Raw genomic sequence first — 10453 nt, 5'->3', positions numbered from 1 at the left:
ACTTGAATTCAGGTCTTCTTTACTACTACTACTACTACTAGTACTACTAATATTATAACAAATATTATAATAGCTAACATTTATATAGTGCTTACTATGTGCCAGGCACTATGCTAAGCAGTTTACAATTGTTATCTCATTTGATCCTCACAACAACTCTGGAAAGTAAGTGCTATTATTTTCCCCATTTTATAGATGAGGAAACTGGAGCAAATGGAGGTTAAACGACTTGCCCAGGGTCATGAAGCTAGTAAGTGAACTCAGGTCTTCTTGACTCCAGACCCAGTAGTCTATCCATTGCACCAACAAATGCCTGTGGACTTGACTTAAAAGGATGAAAACATCTTTAAACTTTGTTTGCAAAACTATTATAGACCATATGATTTTTTTAACCACTGGAGTATGAAAAATTAAAATCACAAGTTTTATCTTCATATATCCCATTAAGTAATAATGCAAAGTTAAGTAATAACACAGTCACCCAACTGAAATCAATTTCAAATTCTCACTCAGGAGTATGTGTTACATTTGGAATATTGTTTTGTTCAGAGCCTTCTCAGAGCACTCAATAAAACAAGAGACTCCTGAATGCATTAGAAAATTTCTGTTTTAATTGGCTTTAAGGAGCTTCAGTTACTTGAAATGTTTATAATGAATTAAGCACATGGCCTGGCTTCGTCAGCCATTCTGTGCAGCACCTCCTGCCCATTTTATAGAAATTGTGAAACTCGGAAGAAATACAGTGAGAATCTGAGCTTGTGCTGGGACTTGAAAATTTAATCACTATTCCAAAGTCTAGGTAGAAGATAGAGGCGCACTACAAGTCAAGGCACGTTTTGCATCCTTATAAACAACAAACTTGTTAGTCTGTTTATGTAATCTTTGCTCTATAGTAGGTATAAGGCAAGGCCAAGAGGTGCCCGTCCCCATCTCACTTGCCTGGATAGATTAAGGGGAATCTAATTTCTGAATTTTCTGAAAAACTGTTGCTAAACGAGGTCAGCACATCTGACTGGTATGCTTAATTTTTTTTTAAGTATGTGAAGTTTCTCAAGTGGCAAAATCTAAACTGTGGCTGGATAGTCACTCTGTCATTAGAGTCAGCTGGTTCTAGTGTACGAATTGACATTGAAATTGAACAGTGCACTCTTTCTGCAGTTCTGTTATATACTTTATTCCAGGTCCTGCAAGTTGTACTCAAATGATTTTGGCAGGTTTAGGCCTGCTTTGAATTACTAATGCCCCAGTATTGTGGGAAAAAAAGATTGCAAAAGTCAAATCAGGACTTCATTATGATGATTTTATTGTGTTCTGGTTTAATCTAACAATATCTCCTGTCTCCTCCTCTATACTTGGTTCTTTTAAGACAGAAGGAAGCATAATGAAGAGCCTACTGGTTTCACAAGATTCCCACAGTCCAGGTTCAGATCAAGCAGGAATGGATGGTCTACTAGGGATCTAAGAGTGAATGAAGGGCTATGTGTATACATGTATGTATGAATGCATGGGCACATTTGTATATGTTGTATGTCTACACATGTGTATATCTACATATATAGACAAATACTTTCAATACTATACATACATATTTTTTAATTTACATACATACACACACATGCACACACACACATATACCACATGGCTCAGTGGATAGAGTTCTGGACCTGGAGTTAGGAAGACTTTAGTTGAAATCCAGCCTCAGACACTCCCTAGTTAAGTGACCCTGGATAAATCATTTAACCTCAGTTTGCCTTAATCCACTGGAGAAACTTCACCACTGGTAAAACACTGCAGTATCCTTGCCAAGAATATGCTGTCCCACAGACAGCAGGGGCATGCTGTGGTTCACAGGGTCAGACACAACTGAACGACCAAATGACCACAATGTACGTGCATACATACATATACGTGTACAGATGCACACATCTATATATACATACACAGATACACATATTTACATGTATGTGTGTAGGCATGCAAGGTAACCCAAGCTAGTCTGGACATACCCAGCACGAGTGGGGTGGTCTCCTTTTATTAGCCGCCTGAATTTTTCAAACTGGTGTTCCTAAGCATATTCGCCTTTGCCAGCTGTCTTCTTTTCTACCACCCTCCTCTTCTGCTCTCATCATTCACCCACAATGAAAATGCCATGAACTGAACTGGTGAGAGAAGGACATTGCTTCCCTTTTTCCTTCCCTTTTACCCCAACTCTTGAGGAATGGACCTGGGAGTGGCTGTTTCTTTTGTGCTGCTTGTCCTCCACAGTTTCAGGTGCTCAAGATGATCTCCACAGGACCCAGGAGTTCAAGCCATGGCAACCTTGGAGCCAGGAATGTAGACAGGAGGGTGCAGTTGGTCAGCCCAGCATGGAAGCTCTGAGAATCCAGGGCACTTGGGACTGGTTTCTGAGGGAGTTTGGAATTGCTACTAGGACTGTGCTCTACGGAAACTGAGCTAAATTAATGAACCTAATCCTCTTCCCCTCCCCAGAGACAGAGGTGCTGCAAAGGGGGAAGGGGATGAATTATGCCTGCCATGTTTTGGTGGACTAAGCTAGTATATTTGTGATTTGAGCACAAATATTTAAGCAAATATTTCCTTGTAAAAACGAATCCAACTGTTAATGACTAAATGGAACTGGGGTGCAGGGGAGTATCCTCTAGAGTTGAAGGAACATGATTGGTGGGGACTGGAACCATCTGCAAAGAGGCTAGACATTCCCCAGTACCAAAGAACTGTAGGGGAAAGGTGAAATCTAACACACCTGGTTTTCAGGCAGTAAGGACTGTGGTGGTCAGTGTTATAGATTGTGTGTGTGTGTGTGTGTGTGTGCGTGTGTGTGTGTGTTCATCCTTTGTTGCCGAAGAAGGCCATCAGAGAAATAATGACATGACTTGCACTTGACTTTGTTTTGAGTGAGGGAGGGCTGTGCAGGTCACCAGCCTCTCTTCTCCTCCAGAACCATCTGAATCCAATGACCAGATATTCATCAGGATGACTGGAGATGACCCAGGATGAGGCAATTGGGGTGAAGTGACTTGTCCAAGGTCACACAGCTAGTGAGTGTCAAGTGTCTGAGGTAAGATTTGAACTCAAGTCCTCCTGACTCCTGCACTGGTGCTCTATCCACTGTACCACCTAGATGCCTCAGTGTCACAGAGACAGAGAGAAGAAAGAGGAAGGAAAAGAGGAAGAGAGGAAGGAAAAGAGGAAGGGATGGAGGAAAAGAGGGAATGACTAAGGGGACTGGACAAGAGCAATCAAGACCAAATATTGTGATCTTAATTAACCTTCTCAAAATGCCTGTGATCTTAAAGGGGTTTCTAAACTATTCTCTGCTAATTTCTTTTTCTATCAGGTGGAGATATGATATTCATAAAGGTGTTTGGACAAATAACTATTAAAAAGAACCGAGAAGGCTTTGACAACAGGCTCTGTTTCCTGACAAAGCTTTCCTCTGGAGCAAGTATCATTTAAATTTACCAATATTCTCAAAATTTTTCGTAATTACAAGGAGTTAACTAGTAAGGTGTTATGTTGCTTCTCTTTTCAAGAGGTTTTCCAGAATGTTCCTGAAGGAACTCACAAAATAGTCTTCACTTTATCCACTTCTAATTAATATTACCTGATGTCAAAAAGTCTCTCTCCAATGAATGGCAATCATTTTAATCCTCTCAGATTAAATCCAAGTCACCCTCCTATCAGCAAGATTTCTAACCCTCTTTGTATCTCCTTGAATTCCCAACTCCACCCTCCTCCACCTATCTCTCAACTTGATCTCCTATTGACAACATCTTAGCCATCCTTTGTGAATTCTCTCATTTCCCACCCTCCCTTCCCATCTCCAAATACCTCTCTGTCTTTGCCCAGTCTCTCCTCCTTCTTTGTGTTCTGAGCTGGTTCCTTCCTCCTTTTCAGGGAGGACATTTATGTCTTTAATGCCATCCAACTCCTGCCCTCTTTGGAGCCGGCCCCATGATCTTTGTTCCTTTTCTCTTAATAATCTCCATCTACTAGTGGTGTCTCTGACTCCCTTCTCATTTGTTATGTTTCCTATCTTAAAAAAACAAAAACAAAAAAACTTCCCTTGAGCTTGCCACCCCCTGGAGCTATTCTATATCCTTCCTCTCCTTCACTGTTAAACTCCTAGAAAAAGTTGTCTGGACTTGCTACCTCTACTTCCTCATGATGCAGCGTTATTACCTCATCTTCTCTCACCTAGACTATTACAGTAGCTTCCTAGCACAGAGGAAAGAGCACTAAGTAAGGGGAGCTGGCTTCATATGCCACTCTGGGCAAGACACTGAACTTCCCTGGGCCTCCGTGTCCTCACGTGTAAAATAAGAGGAGATGGGCTAGATGATCTCTGAGGTCTCTAGATCTAAGATTCTCTGATGCTAACTCTAGTTTCTCCCGTCTTTCACACATATGCCAAAATAAGCTTCCTATTGTACAGGGCTGATTGTGATACTTGTCTGCTAAAAAACATAAATGGATTCCTATTGCCTACAACATACATACTCCTAAGCTTGGCATTTAACATTTCCCACACACACATACACACACACACTCACATATATACAAAACATGAATACAAAGTTCTGCCTTTCTAGATTTGCTTTATATTATTTCCTTCACCCACTCAGTATTCCAAACAAACTGAACTACTACTACTTCCTGATTTCATTGTCATCTTCCTTCCCAGCCCTCACCGAACATTCCACCTTTTCATATCTGCATGTTGAAATGCATCTCAAAGCTCACCTTATGTGCCCCCTCCTCCATGAAATCATTCCTGATATCTTTCCCCCCCAACACACACACCCTAATGAAAGTGTTCTTTCCCACCTCAGTAATTCCTAGAGTAATTTTACTGAGTCTCTTCTTTGCTGCAACTACACTATATTTTACTATATTTATTTGCAGAGCCATAAGTCGTGGGGGGGAGGAAGGTGGCGCAGTGGATAGAGCACCAGGCCTGGAGTCAGGAAGACTCATCTTCCTGAGTTCAAATCTGATCTCAGACACTTATTAGCTGTGTGACCCTGGGCAAGTCACTTAGCCCTGTTTGCCTCAGTTTCTTCATCTGTAAAATGAGCTGAAGTAGAAAATGACAAACCAGGCCCCACACGTACAAAAATATTTATAGCAGCTCTCTTTGTGGTGGCCAAGAACTAGAAATCAAGGGGATGCCTATCAACTGGGGAATGGCTGAACAAGATGTGGTATGTGAATGTAATGGAATATCATTGTGCTATAAGAAATGATGAATAGGAGGACTTCAGAGAGGTCTGGAAGGATTTATACCAACTGATGCTGAGTGAAAGGAGCAAAACCAGGAGAACTTTGTACACAGCAACAACCACAATGTGTGAGGAATTTTTCTGGTAGACTTAGTCCTTCATAGCAAAGCAAGGACCTAAAAAATTCCCAATGGACTTTTGAGGCAAAACACCTTCCATATCCAGAGAAAGAACTATGGAATTGGATTGCAGAATGAAGCAGATCATTTACTTTTGCAATATGTTTTGTCTTGTTTTGTTTGTTTTTAATTTTTTAAATTTTTATTCTTCTATTTTAATGCTTCTATTCAACATGACTAAGGTGAAAATGTGCTTAATAGGAATGTATGTGCAGAACCCATATAAGATGGCATGCCATCTCAGGGAGGGAGTGGGGAAAGAGGGAGAGGGAGGGGAAAAAGATCTAAGATATATGGAAGTGATTGTAGAACACTGAAAACAAATAAAATAATTTTAAAAAATTAAAAGAAAAGAAAAAAAAGAAAATGGCAAACCACTCCAGTATCTTTGCCAAGAAAACCTAAACGGGGTCATGAAGAGTCAGACAGGAGAGAAACAACTGAATAACAACAAAAGTAGAAAAGAGAAACCAGGGATTTGCCCCAGGGCACTGACATTTAGAGGGTAATAACAACACTTACATTTCCTCAGTACCTAGAAATATCTAGTTAATTAGTGAATCTAATATCTAATTAATTAAAATAGGAAGCTACAAGACCCCAGATGAGCTGCTTCCTAACCTTGACCTATTCCTTGCAATGAACTTCCCAATATTCTGAGGTCTCTGTCCACCAAGGTCACTCTCCTAGGATCTCTCTCTCTCTCCTGCCCTTAACTGAATTTATATTACAAAGCTGGCTTGAGGGCCATTTCATGCTGCTTGTCCCAATGGTTTGTGGAACTTCTCGGAGTGCCAGAACTGCTGATGACAGCCCAGCTTATTTGTGCATGTCAGATTCCTCCTAGTAGATTTTAAACTTCTTGAGAAAAGTTCAGTTTTTCATCTTTGTATTCCTTGCACCTAGAAACATGACTTGTACGCAAAAGGAATGTGGTAAATGTATTTGGTGCTTGATTAAGTTTTTGAAAAAGTCATTGGTTTATTTTCTAATTCTGAAAATATCATGAAACTTCTGCTGACTCTGCTTTGATTTGTCAAATCTTCACAAAGAATCCCTACTGAACCCTGGTTGGGTTCAGTTCTCCTCTGGTTGGGACCAATCAATTTTTAAAAATTGATGTTAAACTGACTCATTTCTTCTTTTCAGGCAAATGATGAAGTTCTGCTCCATTCCTATGGTCAGGCAGTGACCAACTGGAAGTGTTTGATTCAGTGTTGTTGACCATTTTAGTGCAAATTCAGACAATAGCCCCTGTATTTTTTCCCTCAATAATTTACAATTACTCATATTCTATTACTATTTAAACCAATAAAAATTGGCTGTATGAATCTTTAACACAAAATGTAATAGTTAAAATAATTTCCCAATGCTCCTAAAAAAAAAAAACAAAATGAAGGCCTTCCATTACCTAGTGGCTAATGACTGATTATAAACTGATGCAAGGGCCACAGCCCATCTACACACACAACAAACCCCTCCTACCCAGCTCTGTGCTTGCCAAGACTTTGGCCACCTTTATATAGCACTTTAAGCTGACAAAGTATTTAATTCTCAACATCCCCTGGTATTGCAAGAATAATTATCCCCTTTTTGAGGATGAGGAAACTGAGTCTCAGAGGTGTAAAGTGAGTTTTGCAATTGTTAAAAAGAAACCAGTTCTTCTAACTCCTCATCACAGTGCCCTTCCCAAAACAGAAGGAGCCTCCTAGCTCAGTTTACAAAATTCTGCCCACACATTATCTAAATTGATCCTCACAACAACCCTATGATAAAGGCAGGATTAATATTCCATTTTACAGATGAGAAAAGTAAAGCTCAGAGCAGTTAAGGACTTGTCCAAGACCTTTTTTCATCTATGCAACGTTTGATGGATGAATCCATCCACATATCCATTTCCCACCATGGACAGGAAATATGGCTGACTGGAGACCTTTCTTTGTCTTCTATCTGGATTTGTAACTTGCATGATAGAAGAGCAGTCAGTGGTACTCCTGTTGGAGTCTTTTATGCTACTCATACAGAACAAATTTGTGTTGATCAAACACAGGATTCTTTCTCTTGAAACATGCAGCAGCTAGGGGGAGTTTCCTTAGGAAAACAGATGGAGCAACTAATTTTGGTTGGAGAAGCACCTTGGTAATTGACAAAGACCCAAGAGACAAATATCTATAAAAATATTCAAAACAAACAAAAATGTCATTTATTACTTTGTTCCACTGAATATCTAGTTGGACTGGATATAGCATGCAATTCTAAACTCATAAGCACAGTAACACTTTATACATGGGATCTCCAATAGATGTATGGCAATTCATAGGGTCACTCTTGGAGATTTATGAGGTTTGTCTTCTATCTGCCTCATGTCTTCCAAGTAAAGCTATAGCTGGGCTGAACTACTGGAGTTTTGCCCAAGGGCAGAAAATTTGGAGGACAACAACAGTATCTTCCTGTTGGCATTTCCTCTTTGTTCATCCTGCTATGCAGCATATTTCCTCTTCATGGCAATTGTATTTACAGTAAGGCAGAAATCTTAGAATGTGCTCTTCCCCACTCAGGCTGTATTTTAGCTGAGTTTTTTCCTCTTTGCTTGTCCCAGGTGAAAATATCAATAGCAAATAGCTATGTGGGCTATAGTTTGAGGAAGTTATTAAGATCGCCATCAGTTCTACTAGGGGTCCAGTAGGACAAAGTCATAAATATGGATTTTGTGTATATGGTTTCTTTTGTTCCATATTTCTGTAGATATGACTCTATGGCCTTTCTCACCCATCAACATCAACCATCTGCCCTCAGAATTTCCTCATTGTAGTTCAACCTGATTCCCAGCCAAGCAGGGAGTTTGGTCAGCAGCCACTCTGCCTCCATTGTCAATGACTGCACTGTTAATCCCCATTTTCCCTCGTATGGAGCATAAGATTTCAGAGGAAGTGAAAAAGTGGCTCATTTGGAAAAGACTGGGCATTCCTACCCTATACAAAATACCCTTGATCTTGCCATCACCCACAAATGCACCACTTCTGTATTCATGAACTCACCAGTTATTGTCATTCCACCTCTCCCTCTGCCTTGAAATTCCAAACCCTATTCTTCATCCATACCAAGACCTCCTCCAATCTCCTTACCTTTATCTTTAGTTTTTCCCAAGCAATCATCCCTGTGATGGGGTGCATGGGTGTTTGTACTTGGACTCCAGATTTAAAAATCATATTTCTCCCTAACTTCAAAACACCATCCCTGATAATTTTCTCCCCAGCCCAAGGACACTATACTTAGCAATAACTCATGAGTGGGACCCAGTAAGACAAATTACCTTTCCCCACAATTACTCATGAGTGGGCCCAGGTAAAGCAAACTATCTTTCCCCATCATAAGAACAAGCTGACCTCTGAAGAAATTCTCTTGTAAAAACAGGACTGTCTTGTAACCATAGAATTATCATGTATTAATTTCCAAAGTTATCATATTCAAATCACAGGTGAAGATATAGTCATCAACTCTCAAAGCTATCTTGCTACAGATGTAACAGACCAAAAATATACCCCTGAGAGACTCCTTACTCGGGTTTCAATAGTGAATGAAGCCTGTGACCAAGGTTGTAAATTATTACGTAATTCGCATATCTGCCAGATAATCCATTACTTTTCCTATGTAAGCTTTAGCATCACTAAAGTTAAGTTGCAAGTTCCTTAGGGAATGCAAATCCTCTAAGGAGCTCTGCCAGCTATATTGGCATTACAATAAACCTTTGCTACCTTGTCTTAAAGAATGCTTGAGTCCATGAATTCATTTCAGATGACCTTCTCCTGGACTCTGGTCTTTGAGGCAGGGAACCTGAACCATGCCCAAACCTCATCACCTGCACTAGCTATACTCACCTCCCAATTAGTGAACCAATTCAATTCTTCAGTGTCTTCTTCTCTTGGTTCCTTTATCCCCTTATCCTATCATGGACCTTGTCCTGTCTCACTTCAGCCTTGAGTCTCTCCTACCACATACTGCCTTCATTCTTTCACATGTGATACTGAATAAAGGTAGAGAAAATTATTAAACCATTCTGATTGGATCTACTACAAATTTATATTACATAACCTCAACTGGGCTCTCACTGCTGCAAGGTATCCTTTTATACCTCCCAAATCGACTCACTATCCCACTCATCACAGCAGTAATTCCAAATGTTTGAATCTTTCCTTAAACCTCTCCCTCCCTCTGCCCTCTCAGCTGAGAACCTTAACTCATATTTTCCTCCAAAAAGCAAGACTATTTTCCAAGAACTCTCTTTGCCTCTCCTAATTTCCCAACACCCAGATGCTATCTGTCACTATCTTGTCTTTCATCCCTGTATCAAATAATAAAGTAGCTCTTCTCTTTGCCAAGGCAAAACCTTCTACGTGCAAAAGGATCCCATTCTATCCCATTTACCTAGCACATTGCCCCCTCTATTATCACTATTCCTTCACTTATATTCAACCTTTCCCTTGTCTACTGGCCATTGCCCTACTGCCTACAAACATGCCCATGTCTCTTCATTCTCACTTGATCCATTCATCTCTGCTAGCTCTTGTCACATTTCTCTTTGCCCTTTTGTGGCTAAACCCTTTGAGAAGTCCATCTCAATACCTACCTCCAACATTCTTTCCTTTCACCCTCTTCTTAAGTCTCTAAAGTCTGATTTCCTACCTCACCAAACTAACCAAAACTGCCTTCTCCAAAGTTACTAACAATCTTAGTGTGCAAATCTAATGGCCTTTCCTCAATCTTCATTCTCCTTGACTTCTCTGCAGCCTTTGGAGTGTTGCATCTTCCTCTTCTCCTTGATACACTCTTCTGTTTAAGTTTTCATGCCACTGTTTTCTCTTGGTTCTCTTCCTACCTTTTTGACAGCTTCTTTTAGACTCCTTTGCTGCATCTTCATCCAGGACACATCTGCTAACTGAGGATGTCCCCACAAGGCTCTGTTCTCAGTAAATTACAGTCTTTCCCTATCAGTTCTAGGATAAAATATCAAATCCTCTGCTTGGTGGGCAG

The sequence above is a fragment of the Notamacropus eugenii genome, chromosome 5, assembly GCF_028372415.1.
Source record: "Notamacropus eugenii isolate mMacEug1 chromosome 5, mMacEug1.pri_v2, whole genome shotgun sequence".
NCBI lineage: Eukaryota > Metazoa > Chordata > Mammalia > Diprotodontia > Macropodidae > Notamacropus > Notamacropus eugenii.
Note: the sequence above shows the minus strand (reverse complement) of the source record.